This window comes from Corvus moneduloides, chromosome 1 (assembly GCF_009650955.1).
Source record: "Corvus moneduloides isolate bCorMon1 chromosome 1, bCorMon1.pri, whole genome shotgun sequence".
Classification (NCBI taxonomy): Eukaryota; Metazoa; Chordata; class Aves; order Passeriformes; family Corvidae; genus Corvus; species Corvus moneduloides.
The window spans coordinates 82935160-82953422 of record NC_045476.1 but is presented as its reverse complement, the minus strand read 5'-3'; the positions used below and the strand labels follow the sequence as shown (position 1 = coordinate 82953422).

The following is an 18263-nucleotide window of genomic DNA, read 5'->3' as shown; positions in this document are numbered from 1 at the left end:
TAAACAGTCTCTCTGAAAAACCTGTTCCACAGTTTGACTGCCCTAAGACTTACAAGGTCTTTCTATATATATGCAGACTGAACCCCACTTGTTTCAGTTTATACCTGTAGCCTCTCATTCTCTCCAATGCACGCCCATGAAGAGCCCAGCTCCATCTTTTTGCTAACCCCCTTGGTGGAAAGGGCAAGCTGCTGACACATTCTCCCAAAGCAGTCTCTCATTCAGGCTGAACAAGCCCTGATCCTCCATTCTCTCCTCAAGCTCCTGACTAGCTCGGGGATTGTCTGCTAATCACACTTCAGCTATTTGATGTCTTTCTTGTACTGCCCAAAACTGCAAGCAGTATCTAGATGAGGTCCCACAAGCTCTGAACAGCAGAAGGATAATCCTTTTCCCTCAATAACCTGTTTCCTTATGAATACAGCCTAGATAGTATAGATTAATAGATGCCACTTCTGCTGGCCCAGGTTAGATCCCTGATATGCTTAATTTATCACAGGCCTTCAAGTAGCACATGATCCATTCACCAATATGCTCTTGTCTCAGCCATCCAACCAGCTTTTTACCCATCTAGTTTTCTACCAACCATAGTGCAATGTTCAACACCAACTATATAAGGCTTGTTAAAGTTAAGGCAAATATTACCCATTGCTTTCTCCATGCTTACAAAGCAGAAAGCAATCAGGTTGGCCAGGCATGAATGGCAGCCTGACTGTTCCCAATCCCTGCCTTCTCCTTCAAGGGCCCAGATCTGAGCTTTAGGAGAGCTCCGTGATTCCCTCAGAAACTAACATGAGATGGCTATACAGCAGTTTCCTGTATTGCCTTTTGGGCCTTGTTTGGAAGATGTGTGCAAAATTTGCCTTTCTCCAGTCAGCAGATCATGTCCCAAATTTTTCATGCATCAGCTAAAATAATTTTACAGCAGTAATTTTCAGTTTGCAATCCCTCCTCTCTTCCTTCCTTCTTTCCCCTGAGAAGTTACTTAATCAGTTGTTCTTCAGTCTGTATTTTGTCTCTGGTGATTTCTGTGCAAGGATGTTCCATTTGTCTACATTTTCACACCACATTTTAGTCCTTACTTCTCCATTTCTCAGGGTTATTTTTAATGCAGAGTCACATTCTTAATTCTCATCAGCTTTGCAGATGGCAAATTTATCTACAAAATTGATAAGAAATACAAGCTTCTATTTCATCACCCATCAGGTCAACGATAATATTGAATAAAGCCAGGTCTAAACCCATAATAAAATGCTTATGACCACACACTTTCACTCTGGACATAAGATATCTTTTCATTATAAAGAAAGATCTACAATCAGCTTGGTGCTTTCTCTTTGTTGATGCATCTAGATCAAACACAGACTAAACCACCATGTGAAACAGAACTAAAATTCTTAGTCAGGATTTAAGGCACCTGCTGTTTTTTCCTCTCTCCATAAAACTAGAAGATTAAAAGGTTTTGACATAATTTATTCCAAATATGTGCATTTCTACCATTCAATTTATTTTTTAGCTCTCATTTCTGAAGTCAAAATGTTGTAAGTGAGGCCACATCATCAAACTAGAAGCATTATGTCTTAAGATTAGAACTATCTAACAGTTATATTGATTCTATCTATAACTTTTAAGAGGTCTTAACAAATAAAGATTTTTTGCTTGGTCAAGTGAATGGTCAATATAAGAAAGGAACTAATGATTTTTTTGTTTGTTTTGTTTTACATCATTAGGGAATTTAGCTTTCCTATGTTTTGACCTGGTCACTGTCAAAGAAATTCAACAGCCTTATGCTGCAACAGCAGCTAACCAAACAATCTTTTTGAGATATGGGTGGCAGCATGATGTCACAAGATGGATAGGCAAAAATAGAGAAACAATAACTACTTAAAAGCAATTTGTCAATGACACTTTAATTATCCAATTTTTTAATATCTAAGCATAATGTACTTGACATAAAATAGTAACATTTACAGTCATTCAATTTATGATTAAATATTTTCATCTAAAAAATCTGAAATTGTTTAAGACAACTCAACTACACTTTAGTTGGATTTTCATATTCAAATGCCTTATTTTGTGCTTTATATCAGCTAAACATCAGATTTACATCAGAAAAATGTTTCCCTAAGATATAAGGAAAATAAAAAATCCTACACTCTTGCCATTGCTTTTTAATCTATGTCGATCAAAAACGCCTTGATTTTAGGAATCAGTCATGCATAATGGACAGGAGGAATTTCTTCACAGGAAGGGTTCTTAAACACTGGAAAGGAGTGCCCAGGAAGGTGGGGGAGTCACCATCCCTTTAAGCGCTCAGGAATCAACTGGACATGACACTTAGCACCATGGTTAATTGACAGGGTGGTGATTAGTCAAAGGCTGGACTCGATGACTTCAGAGGTCTATTCCAGCTTAACTGGTCCAGTGATAATACATCAAATGGTTATAGTCTCTATGCGCTTAACTTCCCCATTTAATGAAAGATTTTTAATAGGTGGTACTTCATGTTAAAGGTGACAGATATTCCTGATATTGTTTGTACAATAAGCACTTGACTATTTTACAGCATTTTGTACATGTGTTTTTCCTCCATGAAATTTGAATAGAACATTATATGTACCCAGTGGACTGCAAGAAACATATTTTTTTTGTAATATCCCATCCTTGAAATACGTATTTAAACAATTCTTAAGAGGATTTATTGTGTTATAGTTCAAAATCTCAGCTCCATTCCTTTCAAAGCTCATACTTGTGTGAGGAATACCACTAAGAGTCATGAGTTCAGTACCAGGCTTACCAATGCAAATAAAGATTTGTAGAACCTGGCCCTGTAGAGGTTTCCATATACTTACTACTGATGTCCATATCCGATAAATAAAGAATCAGATAAATAAACTTAGCCTTGGCATCTATTACCAATCTTAATCCCTAGGTAAAACATAGTTTGAAACAAAGAAAAAAAAAACCCTAAAATCTGGAAACACCTATATGGACTCCCATACACCCAAAATAATACGATATTTGAAACATCCTTATTACTCTTGTAAATCCTACAGGGGTAGTATAGAAAACACAGAAGTCTCTGCAGCCCTTCATGGACACACTGGTTCTGAACCTACAAGCTGTCAACACTAAAGAATAGTGGGAAATACTCAAACTGATCTTGGCTGACTTACATGATTCAATATCAATTCCATGTTTAGAGCATATGCAACCAGCACAGCAAACCATTATCAGACACATCATTTCTTTGCCGCCTGGAAAACAAGGACAACATTTCAAAAGCAAGGATGAAGAAAACTGCATCAATACAGCACCTGATTAATGACAGACTCCTTGGAGAAGTAAAAGTTGTGTGAAATGTACTCCTGCTTTATTTTTGACAACATTCATCTAAATACAGAATTCAAGACTGGAAAGAATCTGTGATAATTTTGACTGTAAATGAGTAAAGCAAGCCCTTCATGTTGCACAGTTTAGAATCTTTCTAAGTGAATTCCACTGACCCTTTGAACACCTTCTCAAGAGAGCAAGCTTGGTATTTTGGTTTCTATCACTGTAAGGATGTAATATTTTATCCTGTAAATCTCACTATTCCTTCACCCTCCCTAGTTTCTGAAGGCATGCCCACTGCAGTGCGTGGAATGCAAGCAGATGTCCACATAATACAGCACAGTACCATAAGGGCACTCAATAAGAAGTAGAAAACAAATTGTTGTGACAGTCCACTGATACCCCATTGCAAATAAGTCTTTTTTCATCAAAACTAATTATTTTTGGCATGATGTTTTACTAGAAAGATAGCAGGATAAACTGCTTCCAAGTCCAGCAACGCATGACTCTCCACAGCACAAACCACTTTCTGAAATAGTTGAGAGTTAGATATATTTAAAATTTCTAGTCCTTCTTTTAACTAAATCAATCATTTCCAGGGGTTTTTGCTATGATCTACTCATTCATCTTGGGCTTTAATAACACTATCACTACTCAGACATATTTAAAATAACAAGATTCAGTAAAAGGATGAATACTTTTATGCAATTTTTCATTGCTAAGGAAAAACCAAAAACAATCAGAACAAAACCCCTCTCTTTCTGTAACTTGATCTTTACACCTGAGGAAATTTTAAATCTCCAAAACATTCTGTTTTCCCTGTAAAATTTTATAAGCAATTTCTTGATCAGTTATTTCTGTGGCATTGTAACAACAATTTGCCATTTTCAATTTTTTGTTTCAGGTGAATAAGAATATAACAGATTTCTGGCTTAATTGAGCTCTTTCATTTCAACCATGTGAAACAAACTCATACTTATCTAAAGATCTTTATTACCATGTATTAGATTTAGACTTCATTTTTTGAATTCCCGATTTCATCACATATAGTCTTTGAAACCTGAATATTTGTTCAATCAGCTTGTTTCTGATGCATGCTCAGAAAATTAATGGCTTTTTTTTAAATTATCTCAAGTTGTCACTAAAATCTGAAGATTTCTAAATTAATAACTGGTATTTGCACATGAGATTACAGAAATGTGTCTCAGCATTTGTAGCCTGATCATCCTGCTCTCTCAAAACAGTTTGTTCTATGTCATGCATAGTACAAATTATAGAAGGCTTTATTAAGAAGAATACAAATACATTTACATTAGGCCAAGTTAAACTTGCTAAACAAAGAGCAGTTTCTGCCAGTTCACTAAATAGCCAGCTGTTTTCTTCACGGTTTTACTTTAATGGTTCTCATGAATCATGACCTTGTAATCTGTGATCCATTCCAGGATCCATGAATGCAGTATGGTGTGCTCTTTGAGGATAAGAAACTGTGCATGTACCTCATATTTATAGTATGAAAAAGAATTTTGATCATAAAGAACTCATTTTCAAGTTTACATGAAATCAGAGAAAGAAAAAAAGTCTATGTCCAAATAGTATTCAAGGCCAGTGTTTAGTTTCATAGCAATGGCATCATTCCTGTGTAGCATGGTAAATGTATAAGCAAACTCTCTCTTCCTGCATCATCTGTTTTATTGGCTAGATTTCTAGAGTAATCAAACATCCCAATGGAATACTAGAAACTAAGTGAACTTTCACATCATCAAAGTAGGGAAAAAGCAGGGAAAGGAAATTAGTCGAATTAGAAGAAAAATCACCACAGAAAATCTGCCCAGGAAGACATTTCCAGTACAATCTTTATGAGATAATCAGAGGAAATAGCTATCCTGAAGAGATGACAGCAAGTCTTGCTGGGGCCCTGTAAAACTTTACAGCCTTGTTTAAGCATCTATCAAATGGTCTGGCCTGAAGCAGTTGACAAACCAATATTGTCCTGATTGTGATCATCTGACAGTACTCAGGAAGTACTCTCTAGAAAACACTTTCTGTACATAATGACTGAATATAAAGTTCCTAATGCCATGTTTGCTTTTCTGTTGACAATCCAAAGGTTTGAATTATCAAAAAGACTCAAACTACACACACACATCTTTTTTTTTTTTTTTTTTTTTTAATTTTCAAGATGTAAAATTGTGGTCCAACTCTTATCTTTCACCTTTAGATCACAGAATCATAGAATGGCCTGGGTTGGAAGGGACCTTAAAGACCATCTATTTCCAATCCTCCTGCTGTGGGTATGGACACCCTTCACTAGACCAGGTTGCTCAGGGCCCCATCCAACCTTGCCTTCAACACTTCTGGGTTAGGGCATCCACAATTTCTCTCAGCAACTTGTTGCAGCGCCTCATCACCCTCACAGTACAGAACTTCTTTTCCTAATATCTAATCTAAACCTCTTTCACTTTGATGCCACTCCCCCTTTTCCTGTCAGTACGTCCATGTAAAAAGTCTCTCTCCATCTTTCTTGGTTTCTTGGTTTATTGTGCTAATTATGCAATAGATTAGAGCTTTAGAAGTTTTAAAGTTTTGCTTTCATCACAGTGTATGTTGAAAGCTGATCACCACCATTGTCACTCATGCAGTACAGGACTCTGCCAAACATTATACTCCTGTATTTCTTTCCCTGACAGAAACTTATAGAATTGTGAGCCACATATCAGATTTTTAAAAAACCCCAAAACAAAAAGGTCTTGCTTCCCCAATTTTCTTGGTTTGCAGGGCTATGAAAAGGACTCCTTATGACATCACATACATTAATTTCTCTTACAAATGTTTTCAGTCCCTCTACACTGGCATTCTGAGAATGCAAGTAAAATATTTTCAACATTGGTGGATAAGTTAAAAACATTTCAACATTGTTGGATAAGTTAAAACTTATTTCCTGGTAAACTGGCAACATTTACAAACCAAACAAATAGATTCAGGCTTTACAGTGCTTATTTAGCAGACTGAATAATGCTAGGTTTTTCCATTTGAGGTTATCCTTTAATCATCATGAGTATTTGAATTTAATACCTGTGCTTGAAAAAGTAGCTGAATTCAGGCAAAGGGTTGTTCAGGAGTCCACTGGTTTAAAATGGTAAAGGCAAGTATCCTTTTTGTCTTGTGCCTATTAAGCAAGGTTTTCAAACATATTTGTAAATTTCAGCTTTTAGAAACAGATCAGGGCTTAGAAACAATGGGCTCAGCAAGAATCAATATTTTTTTCCCTTCTTTTGTGGGAAATGTTAAGTATTCCTTTAATAGCAGAAATTATTTTAAGGTCTGTTTTAAAACACTTTTTTTCCCTTTCAAAAGGTAGGTGTTACTGTTAACTGAGAAAAGCATTTTAAAAAATTTGACACCCTTTATCCCCGAACGAAGATTATATGCACAGTAAGTTGTAATCCTTGGCTTTGCGATACCGCTTTATGAGGTTAAGAAGATGAATGTTCATTGCTTTTAATCCTTACCATGATTTACGAGGCTCTGGGTATCCTTTCCCCAGGGCATCTACAACTGTGCGGTTGTTCTGCCTGCTGCTTAAATTACAGAGACATCTGCAAAGTAAATTATGGATTGTTGTCTCACAACCAAGCTGCCTCATGATCTCTCCTGTAGTATTTCTTTGATAACAGCAAAAGGCTTTCTTTCCCCTTGTTTATCACTCTTGTTTTTCAGACTGGGTGATACTATGATGACCTTGATTACTGCCTGCTCTGCACACTTTCAACCAACGTGTTCCACTATAAAAACCCACAGTAAAAAGCAGGGGAGGGAATGGGCTGTGACGGACAGAACAGACAGCTATGTAAGGTTTGTTTTATCCATTAAGCTCTTCAAAGTTCATAATTCACAGATGTGGAGATTATTTCCCTCCTCCAGAAATATATGTAGCTAAACCAAATATTTGAGCACTTAGAACCATTCTGAAGAGGTGAATAGATAGCTTTTTGTTATTCTAATACCTCTTTTTCACATATTCATTAATATGCTGATTTCCACATCTCTACTTATATGAACGTATCAATATAAATTTATCAAACACTTATACGGTTATCTAAGCCATATGAAAAGCTGAGCCAGATTTTTAATTATGTGCTTAATTTTATAATCTTGCTGTTTAAAATTTTAGTTCATAATAAATGTAGTGAGAGTATAAACTTGTTACCAATAACAAATCATATGCCGAGCATGCCAAGGTTCATCTTTGTCCAGACACAGGCATTTTTAGAAGATAGTCTACTCAGTGCTGATGTCATTACATTTCAAATAAAATTTAATGAAATAATTCCACACTACTTGCTCTCTATTATCCTCTCATTTTGTTCTCATACTGTCTACCTGAGTGTCCTGAAACAAAATGCAATTTAAGTTATAATCCAGGTGTCAAAAAAATAATGTTTTAAAAGCAAAGTGCACGGAAATATATCATCCAAACCATTTTACTAAGCAGAAATGATAGTCACATCCCACGCTCTTTTGGCACAATTCCAGCAAGCCTAGTCAAGATAGCAAGTGCTGATCGCATTGACATCAGAGAAGTACTTTTCATTTATTTGTCAGAGCCACTGAGATATAATCTCAATTTCCTGATTTCTTTTGACTAGTCAGAAGCCCAGAGTTTTGTAAGAGAAGATGCATAACTGAAAATTGCCTTGTGCTCCTTGTCCCAAAGACAGCAAAGATAGACTTGAGCAAAAAAGCTAGGATCCAAACACTTTTAACCATGCTTCATAGACCAAATTACTAAAAATAAAGTATAACCCAAAAAATTCACCAACCTTTGCCATCTCTTGGAGACTGTGCTTTAAACTGATTTAGGCTTTTACCTCAAAATACATTATAATTAAACTTTAAAAATTCATACCTTCCTATCTAATTGGGTTTTTTTTTGGTCATCCCCAGCATTAAATTGTTGTCCAGAATATAGTAAAACCAGTTTACAGTACACTCCATACGCAATAACTGAAGTAGACAATAGTCTATTAATAAACATGAGGAAGCTATGACACTGTTTCTTACCCCTGTGAAAGGGCTTCTGCCAAGGTGTGCCTTTGAAAGCAGACAATACCATTTGACAAAAATAACACCATGCAATTACAAGAAAAAAACATTATAAAAATAAAGCTCAGAGAGAAAATTAGTTTCTGTCCTTTAAGAGGTACAAAACAGACTCTAAAGGTACTTTTATTTTCTTCAATCTACATCTAAATTAAAATAGTCTAAAAAATGTAACGTACAGCACAGCTCTTTGTAAATAGTGAATTGGTCTGTAGCAGTGAAATCTCTAGATTGCATCAAGTATTTTTGTTGAGATATGCAGCAAGGATAATTAGAATCCTGAATTTCTTGAGCTCAGTTAAGTGGGCCTAAAACTAAATTCTGTTTAATAAATAAATAACAATAAAATTACATAAACAACATAATTTATAAACACAAAATAAAATAAAGAAGAAAAAAAATTCCACCAACTAAAAAGTGAGAACTGAATCCAGCAGGTTTAACACAGTACGTTCATCACAATTATTACAGATTTCTTTAAGATGACAGAGACATCTTTTTAAAAGTCTACCTGTGCATCCGATGCCACATCTTCCAAGACCTTATATTAAATGAAGTTCACCCCTTAGCTGGTCTTATTCACCACAATCCTCAACTGATTGGGTCACTATAGTCTGTAAAGAACATACAAAAGTTAAATTGTCATTGTCAGCAATTGTTTCTCATGAAAATGGAAAGAATAACAGCCAATTTGTGTTATTAGAAAACTCAATCTAGCTTAAAAAAAATATTAACAGATCACCACACAGCACTTTTTCTGTGCCTCTTGAGTGAATATGGCAAACTGAGGAGCAGGACACAGATTCCCCTTGAAGCTGATAGACCCTACTGCACAAACATTCAGAAATAAACTGCTCACATTCCTTACAGCTGTCTAAAACTTGGGGGATTTTACTGCCAGTAGGCATTACTACAAAGCATCATATTACAGCTCTGATTTGTATTCATTGCCTTGGTTGGGTTTCCTTTGTGTCAGCTATCATTCATCACAGCATGAAAATAAACATACAAAGAATTTTTTGAAAAGGATGGAGAAGCAATAATATGAGCTAGGGACATCACATATAATGATTTGTTCTTTTCAGAATGGTTTTACAGCCAATTTTGTCACTACCATAATGGTATAAATCAGTATCATATATGGCAGATGGTAATTTTTCTCATAAGTGCAATTCTGCAACTCACAAAAGTAACGTCTATAACCAGCCCATCCTGATCTGGTTTCTATTACAGCTCTGATACACATTGTTATTTGAACCTCAATCTGATGTTTAGATGATGGGGGTGGGGGGAACTAAACAAAAAATACTGTAAAATCTTTTCTATTACTCCACTAGGATGAAAACTTGGAGGATTCTTTGGTGCTTTTATTTGTTGTCTAGTTGTTTGCATAAGGGAATGTTTTTGATGCAGATGGACAGAAAACTAAATAAATAGGAGGGAAGAGAAAAAGGGAATTAAAAAAGCATTGGGATTCCAAATCTAAGACTGAAGGGGTATGAAGAAAGAGATGGCATCCATATACACAACTATAAAACAAGAGAAAACTCTAGGGAAGAAAAACAGCTGAGCTGGTGACTATCCATTTGTCTTCTTTCATACCCCAGACAGTATTCTTATCCAAGATAAGAGGCTACTAAAGAGAAGCATAACACCCACTCTGAGCCAAACCATTAGATTATACTAAATTAAGGCTTTTAGAAATTTACAAACTTGGGAGTTGCAGGTGAATTACGCCTGCAGAGGAGAACAAGCCATTTATAAAACATTAGTAACCCAAGTCTCCATACTTCAAGGAAACATTAAAAGAAAAGCTGGTAGTATACTATAACATAAACTCCATATTTATAAATATATAACTTGTTTTACAGTACTTCCACTCCCCTCCACTGAACTATTACAGAACCACTTTTAGTACCTTCAGAACTTTTAATATCTTCTTGGGGGTGTGGGGGAAGGGGGAGGGAATCATAGTATTTCCTTTAAGTTCAGTGGAAGGAGTATTTGTTCAATAATTAATTTAATTAAATTTTGAAATTATTAGTACCATTCAACCACAATTTTTTTATGCCCAAGACATTCTATTCACTGAGAATTAATTTACTGGAGGAGTGACTGACTTCAATTGCAACAGCTGGTACTATTCAAATACTCAGTCCACATGGATGTGGTGATCTATTTCACCATTTAAATTTACCGCATTTGTGAGGAAGGCAGCACCAGAACCAAACCTACCCTCTAAAAAAGAGAATTCTTTTTTGAGTTTCTTGCAAGCAGGATTTGAATTGCATGATTTATTTCAAGCTTACCCAACAAACCACACTCCCTTTTCTTTTGAAGAATTGTGGTCCTTACACTAAAAATTTAATATACCTGCCAAAAAAGAAACTCACAAACAAAAAGAAGCAGTCCAAAAGGAGAAGAATCTCAACATTGCACAAGCTTCTTTTGTTGCAGAAACCCCTAACAGAAAACAGAAGTCGGAAACAAAACACCTTGCTCTTTCTCAGTGATAGTTCTTCACATTATTTGATTTGATAGCGACAATATTAACTTAATCGATCAATAACACTTGGTATCAGTTCAGAAGAGCAGCTGAAATTTGCATCCAGAACTACACACACAGAAGGACTCTAGAGTCTGCTGATGTAGAAATAAATAAAGAAGCTCATAAAAGCAAAAAAAAAAAAAAAAAAAGAATCCAGATTTTTGGCGTTAGCACTGCAAATTCCCATTTCCTTAAAAATATTTTTAAAATGCAGCACACAGCCCTAGTTATTTATTGCTTGGCACATCTTACCAAAAACATTGGCAATGACAAAGAGATCCCAATGACTCTTACTTCACATAAAGATTGGAGTGGTTCTGTAAACCCTATCAATTTTTTTCTCAGTTGCATTGATTAAATTTGAAAAATCTTTTCTGCAAATAATCCAGTTTACTTAGCTGGAGGAAAAGTACCTCATGAAAACTGTAATATACAGTTTGCATTAATCATCTAACCTGAGGAGATTGAATGGGAACTATGGTGCCATTGAGTACCTTGGAATATATTCACATTCAGAGAACATTTCAAACACATTTGCAAAACTAAGTTAAAGCTGTCACAATTGTTATCATCTGTGAAACTGCAGAAAGTACCAAGTGATACAGAATGTGCCTATTCGGTAAAATATCATTCACTCTCATTTACAAATATTTTTCACAGCATAACATTTAACTGGAATTCACATAAATTGGGCTGCATGAAGTTATGGTTCCTTACTCTCTTTTGGTTTTGCAGGCAGACTGAATTTCATTATGTTTTTCTGTTTGTGCTCCCTTGTCCCTACTGGGGAGAGGTGGATCACAACTGCTAATGAAAGTGATGATTCATCCTTTGTGAAGTAGGCATCTGGGCTTATGTTTTAGGATTTTTTTCACATTTCCTTTACATCAACATTTATTCTTCAGAAACAAAAGGTTTTTGGGCAAGAAACTCCCACACACAAGGTCATTCAGAAAGAGCTGAATCATAGACTGAAAGGCCTCACATCTCCCTGTACTTTTCAATATTCTTAGTTTTTCATTTTACTGCATTATTGTGTTTACAGAAATGTGACAGTTAAACACATTCCTCAAAACCATAATAGTCAATTTTGTAAAGAACAACATTTCCTTCTGGGCTTATTTGATAAATACGCTTCTAACACAATTATGCAACAATGTACAGCTAATAATGCTTTCATGTTTATTTATTGACAAGTCAATATTAAAACAAGCAGCATTAACTCCTTTGCTGAACTCTCAAGTTCCTGTGACAGAATTCGACAATAAAGCTTTCATGAACTGCAGCACTTCAGGGTAAGTCTTTGCATCCACCCCCACATTTCCCCTGTTTCTTCTACCTGCAATAGATGGAATCTGTTTCCTGACATTGCTGACAGTCTAAGCCAGACCCACTCATTACACTAAAACAACCAACAGCATTTGCTATAAAATTATCATTTTTCTTCACCCTTTTAGCATTTTGTATTTTACAAAGACATAGCTGAAAGGATTCCAAAAGACCCTACACAAGTCCACAGGGTTTCTAAACCAGCTTTCTCTCCATGGAAAGTAGAATGCAGCAACCTCTGAATCAGTGTCTTTAAAAATAATTTTTATGACAACATGACCATTAATTGAGTTTTAAATGGTACAATGCTATTTTTATTTTCTCCTGTGGTTTTTTTACTGTAGAACTGAACACCACACAAAAATCTCTACTGGTCAAGTCTACTAGTTGGACTAGCTACAGAAAAATGAGACAGAAGTACATTTGAAATTCTGGGGGCTTGGGGGAAGTTTCAGGTGAGGCAGGGTGGCTGTATTTGAAGGAAAACGAACCTAATACCTTACAGTGACAATACATAGCAGACAGTCAAACTATAAATTTAAAGACATTTGAAAGAAAAGGAGATAGAGAAATAGGCAGGAATAGAGACATAATTTAATTAAGCATAAATCATATTAAAGACACAACAATATAAGCATGCTGAAGCAATAGAACATCCTCCTGCTTTGCTGGGGACTCAAAAAACAGACTGAAGAGGCAGGCAAACCAAAATGAAGTCAGAAGTGTGCCTGAGTGAGCAACATTGCCCATTCTTCACAGTTAAAATGAATGAAAAGTAATGGATAGTGAAGGAGATGATAAATATAACTTTTACTCAGAAGGACAAATCATAGAATTTAGGTTGTTGTTTAGGTTGGAAAAGACCTTTAAGATCATCAAGTCCAGCCATTAGCCCAGCATTACCAAGTTCATAATGCTCCAACATTTTAATATGACTCTGTGGTTTTTGAGATTGCCAGCAACCTAAATGATTTCTTACAGAATTAAATGATGCTGGTTTCAGGTGGCATTAATTATTAACATCAGGTCATCCAATTAAGGAGGAAGAACACAATCCAACACAGACAAGCAGTTATAAATCTTTAGCAACTCAATTCGGGTATGAGTCACCCATTGACTCAAAACAGGTCAAGCACAACTCCAAGGTCAAATAGATTCATATGAACTACTTGAATAACAGTTTTTTCTGTGAATTACAAGTGAAAAAAAAACCAGACCCAAAACAAACCTCTATTGCCACACATTCTTTCCTACTAAAAATGGTGAAAACAATCCATGAGAAATATCTTTATAAAGGCACGCAGAGTTGCATCACATATAAAACCTTCACTTTTATTGAGGTCAATGAGAAACGTCATGTGGACAAAATTGGAGGCTTTAGATCCTTAACAAGAGCCTGATGGTAGGTGTTGATGCTTTCAGTGTGCCAATGGACTGCAGCTTCTCCTATCCCTCACCCCCAAAATACTTCCTAAGATAAGCAAGTAAAGAAGTTTTCTCATCCTTTTCTTCCTTAAACCCCTGACAATGGGAGTAGCTATTTTTGCAATGTGAGTACCAGTTCACTAGAAACTGGAATGAAACCAATCACCCATTTCACACAGCAATTGCACTGCTATCAGAGAGTAATGATTTTCAGTCATTACTGACTTAGCTTGAATCTGAACTACCGGCTCAAAGGTCAAAAGCTTTATAACCAATTATCAATCTCCTGGTCCATCCAGACCCCTCTATTATCTTGATTTCCTTTTGAAGATTAATGCTGTTGCCATAGTTTAATCAAATAAGCCTTTGACTCTGGCATTCACTTCCATCCTCCAGCTCCTTCATCACAGAAATGAGTCAAGAAAACCATAATAAAATTACTACTATAAATATTACTAAAAAATCAAATATTGACTGTTCAAGATTTATCTAGGAATTAAGACAAAGGAGTGTGTCACTACACTAAACATGATTTTATGGTCTCTTAAACATCTGTATTTTGTATGAATTTTCAGACAAGAATTCACGTGGTTTCAAACACCCAGAGAATGATATGGCATCTAAAAGTATGTGGTCTTATCATTAGGCAATCAAAATTTTCACAGAATTCTTAAAATACATAGAAAAAATCTATACCTGGACTTCTGAAAATCAACTTTTGGGCTCCAGTCTGTCTGCCTTAATCTCCTTCTCCCGTAAAGATATAATTTAGTAGAAGGATAAGTATGACAGGATTATGTAAGATAGTGCTAGACTACTTGTGACACTAGCCAGTTTATTGCTATCTCCAGATCAAAAGTATAATAATTTTCCAGATATCATGCCCTTTTATATCATACACAGGCCTCATGAGAAATGAGAAGTTATTTTTAAAGTTCTACTGAAAAAAAAATGAATTTTAAGGTTACGTCTAAATAGATCTAGTTTACTTCTTAGAATAAGTCATCGTGGACCATGAAAATATTTTTGCATCTTTTTCTTTTGGAATAGCTCAAACAACACTTGTGCTGAATGCATATTTCAGGAAAAACATGGAATTGATGAATAATTTGCTATACATAAATACTTCTGTGAAATCATGCAATATGTCTACTTGGTTAACAGCTGTAGAAAGATAATTTGTCTAAGTGAAAAAACAAATGGGTATTCCCTTAGTTTCTCTCCGTTCCCTCTGTAAGAACCTGCTTAACACAGACTCATAAGTGCACAAATATAATTTCTTTCTACTACATAACAGATTTTTATTACATGTTTTACTTTAAATTTAGCATGTTTTTCATTGCTATTTTTCTTTTTTCCAGTAACTCTAATTGATTTATTTGATAAAAATATATTAAAAGTCTGAATTAAGGGAAAAAAGGAACATTGCCTCTAATGTCACTCTAAGAGTACTTCCATTAAGCACATGGGCAATGTAAAAATTGAATAACATTAAAATAAATGTAATGTATCCAAGCCATATGTTCTCATTTGATACGGGGCATTACCATGCTTTTTCTAGTCTTATTAGTCTAACATAACAGATCAAAGTCGAATTCATAAGGTGGCCATTATCTAGCACATTTAAATGCTGTCCACTCCAAAATTTATTTTTACATTAACAGTAGCAAATACTGTTTTGAAAACAGGATGACAATTCAATTTTGTACCCTCATCAGAACTATTCAGTGGAAGTCTGAATGAACAGTCTTCCTCAGTTTCATCAAGGCATCTGGAACCATGATACTGTGTCTATTCATGTACAGAAACAAGCTCTCTGAAGAGAAGTTAAGCCCACCTGTGCAAGGGCAATTTTATACTGTGTTTTGCAAACCACTCAGGATTTGAGATAATTTTTATTATCACTTTATAGCTTGAGGAAACCAAAATTGCTTGCTTTCTTCTGAAAACCACTGCCAAGCACAACAAGTTTTTTTCAGTGCACTGCCTTTTATTTTTATTTCTTGGAAGCCAATGTCTTTATCTGGTATTATCAGAACCCAGGGGTTTTCACATGCAGTGCACTTGAACCTTTCTAAATGTTCAAAAATGTGTGTTGTCTGTCCATTTACAGGTCTTCGATTAGACTCCAGTGCTGAAAAGTAAGGTGCACAACAGCTTTCAACCACACTTTTCAATTAAAAAAATATAACTATATAATGGGATCACTGTTGAAAGTATTTGATTATCAGTTATGTCTTATAACTAGGCCATTTATTTTTCTTTCATCTCTGTGCTGAGAACTGATCTAAGCACTTCTATTAAACATAATGACAGTGTTAATAGCGTTTTATTCCCCCATTACATGCACAGCTTCACTTGTCATGACTGTTCCTGGGGGTTCTAGGCCTCATTTCTTTTTTTTATAAGGCTTTCCACAATAAACATTCCAGCTTAAAGTTTTATGTGGTTGCTTTTGGCAACTAGAATTTCAGAGAAAAATATTTCGGTAAATTTATTTCTGAAGTTATTTCTAGAGAAAAGGGCAAACAGTTCCAGACCTAAATATAAAAACACTCTAATTTTCAAGTTTTAAAGACAAAATATTCTGCTAAATATAGGAAAATATAAATAAAATAAAGGGTAAAACCTCAAAAGATTTTTACATTTTGACAACTAAATTGGCTCCTCTATCGTCGTGAAATTTCATTGTTTAAAAGAAAAAATGCATCACTATCATAGCTTAAAATCCCACATTCTCAGGCAAAATTGACTTCATCGAATATCAGTGATTCACAATGTGTTCTAAGAGATTCAGCTTTTATGTGATTTAGGCATTAGCTGCCTTACAGGTAAGTATTGTAGTAATTTTAGGTATAGCAAAAATGCCATAGTCTACAAATAAATGCTAAGCCCAAGATACCTGTGCAATGTACATTTTTTACATACAATACCATGTGCAGGTATGACAAGATCTTATTTTGAAGAGGCTGTGTACTAAAGTTCCGTGGTTAAGCCTAGATTCATCCAAAAGCTGGTGGATGTAAGTAAGGTAGGAACCAAAACTCTACAGACTCAACAGCTGAATCTGGTCTCAAAAATGCAAACTCTCTTAACCTCAAGGGCAGGAATAGCAGGATACAGGCAGGATAGTAGTTTATGAACAAACAATGTTTCCATACTAAATTCTTGGCAGATTACAGATGAGTATGTCCACTTTTAAGAAAAAAAAAAAAGAGAGAAAACAGATTCTTCCCTTCTCCCATCAGAAAATAGTATATCACTAGAAAGTGTATGTGTGTGTGTGTGTGTGTGTGTCCTCAAGATGTCTATACTATAAATGAAAAAATATTCTATTATTAATTTCCTTAAGAAATTTTTACAAGTTATAGGAATTGTACAAATATGACATGGTGACAATAAATGTGCAATTTGAATAGTTAAAAATCAGGTTCACTGCATCACCTGAAGTATTAGTTCTCAGTATAAAGAAAAACCCTAAAAACCCCTACAAAAACCCTAACCACCCCTACAAAGACTAATAGAAATCTACTAACAGAGAACACCTCAAAATCCACTTACTTCTTTCTAATTACTTTCTTCTGTTCTGGAGTTTATAAAATACAATGTTGCTAAAAAAACACCTGTGAAGATAAAGTCCTATGAAATTATTCCAGCAAGATAATGGCATTTGGAAGTCATTGAGTAGCCCAAATGTCCTCTGGAGGATCTGAAAAAGTGGCAACAGAAGTCCATTTAACTGTGATGCCAACAGCCACAACTACACAGATGTAGCAGAGAGAGAATAGGTGGTCCTAATATAACCCAAGACTCCTTTTGTCTATGTTTCTTCTCCAACTACATGAAAAATGCAGTGGCAATAAAGGGCTTTCTGCTGATGATCTGTGTAAGATGAGTTTCACTCTTGATGACTATTTTGAGAAAAGTTAAACAAAGATAATGGAATTCCAAGTTGAGGGGACCAGGGAAAGGGGGCAGTCAGAGTGTGAAAATAAGAAACCCCCAGATGTATGTGAATTTTCCATAAGGCAGAAAAGTTATATTTGTTGTTGATTCCTTTCCTGCAAAGAGAGTGGAATTCAAGTGTTCTAATTAGAGGTTATTATGACTTACACTGATGCAGAAATGACAAAGTAGCCAGAAACTGTGCTCAACAATATAAAAGCTTTGCTTTTAATTTTATAGAATATTTTTATTAACGTGAACTATAAAAGATCTTATTACTTGAAATTTAACTTTTTAATCCATAAAGTTAATGAAGCTTTATATCTTTTATGCACCTATGCTTTATATGTTTTCACATGAAATTCCTAACATGTAAAAGCATGTACATCTTGGAAAAAAGTTAGAAACAGGAATCTATATTAACTCTTTCTTATGAAACTATTTTCCAAGACAATGGCACTATAAAATACAGTAAAGTTATAACACTAGCACATCACTCACCTTGTTATTGTCAGTTCAAGGGCACACCTGGAGATTCAGATGGTTGGGAAAAATTCCACAGCTGTAATAAGTGCTATGTCCT

The 18263-nt window shown here is 35.1% G+C and overlaps 1 protein-coding gene across 1 annotated transcript in view; it reads right to left on the bottom strand.

The window, feature by feature from the left end:
• The window catches only part of LOC116447857 (cadherin-12), a 432700-nt gene that overhangs the window by 369904 nt on the left and 44533 nt on the right, over positions 1 to 18263 (bottom strand). Inside the window, exon 3 of the mRNA XM_032117539.1 lies at positions 8945 to 9047. The gene's annotated coding sequence lies outside the window, so the exon portion shown is untranslated. The remainder of the gene's footprint in view (positions 1 to 8944; positions 9048 to 18263) is intronic.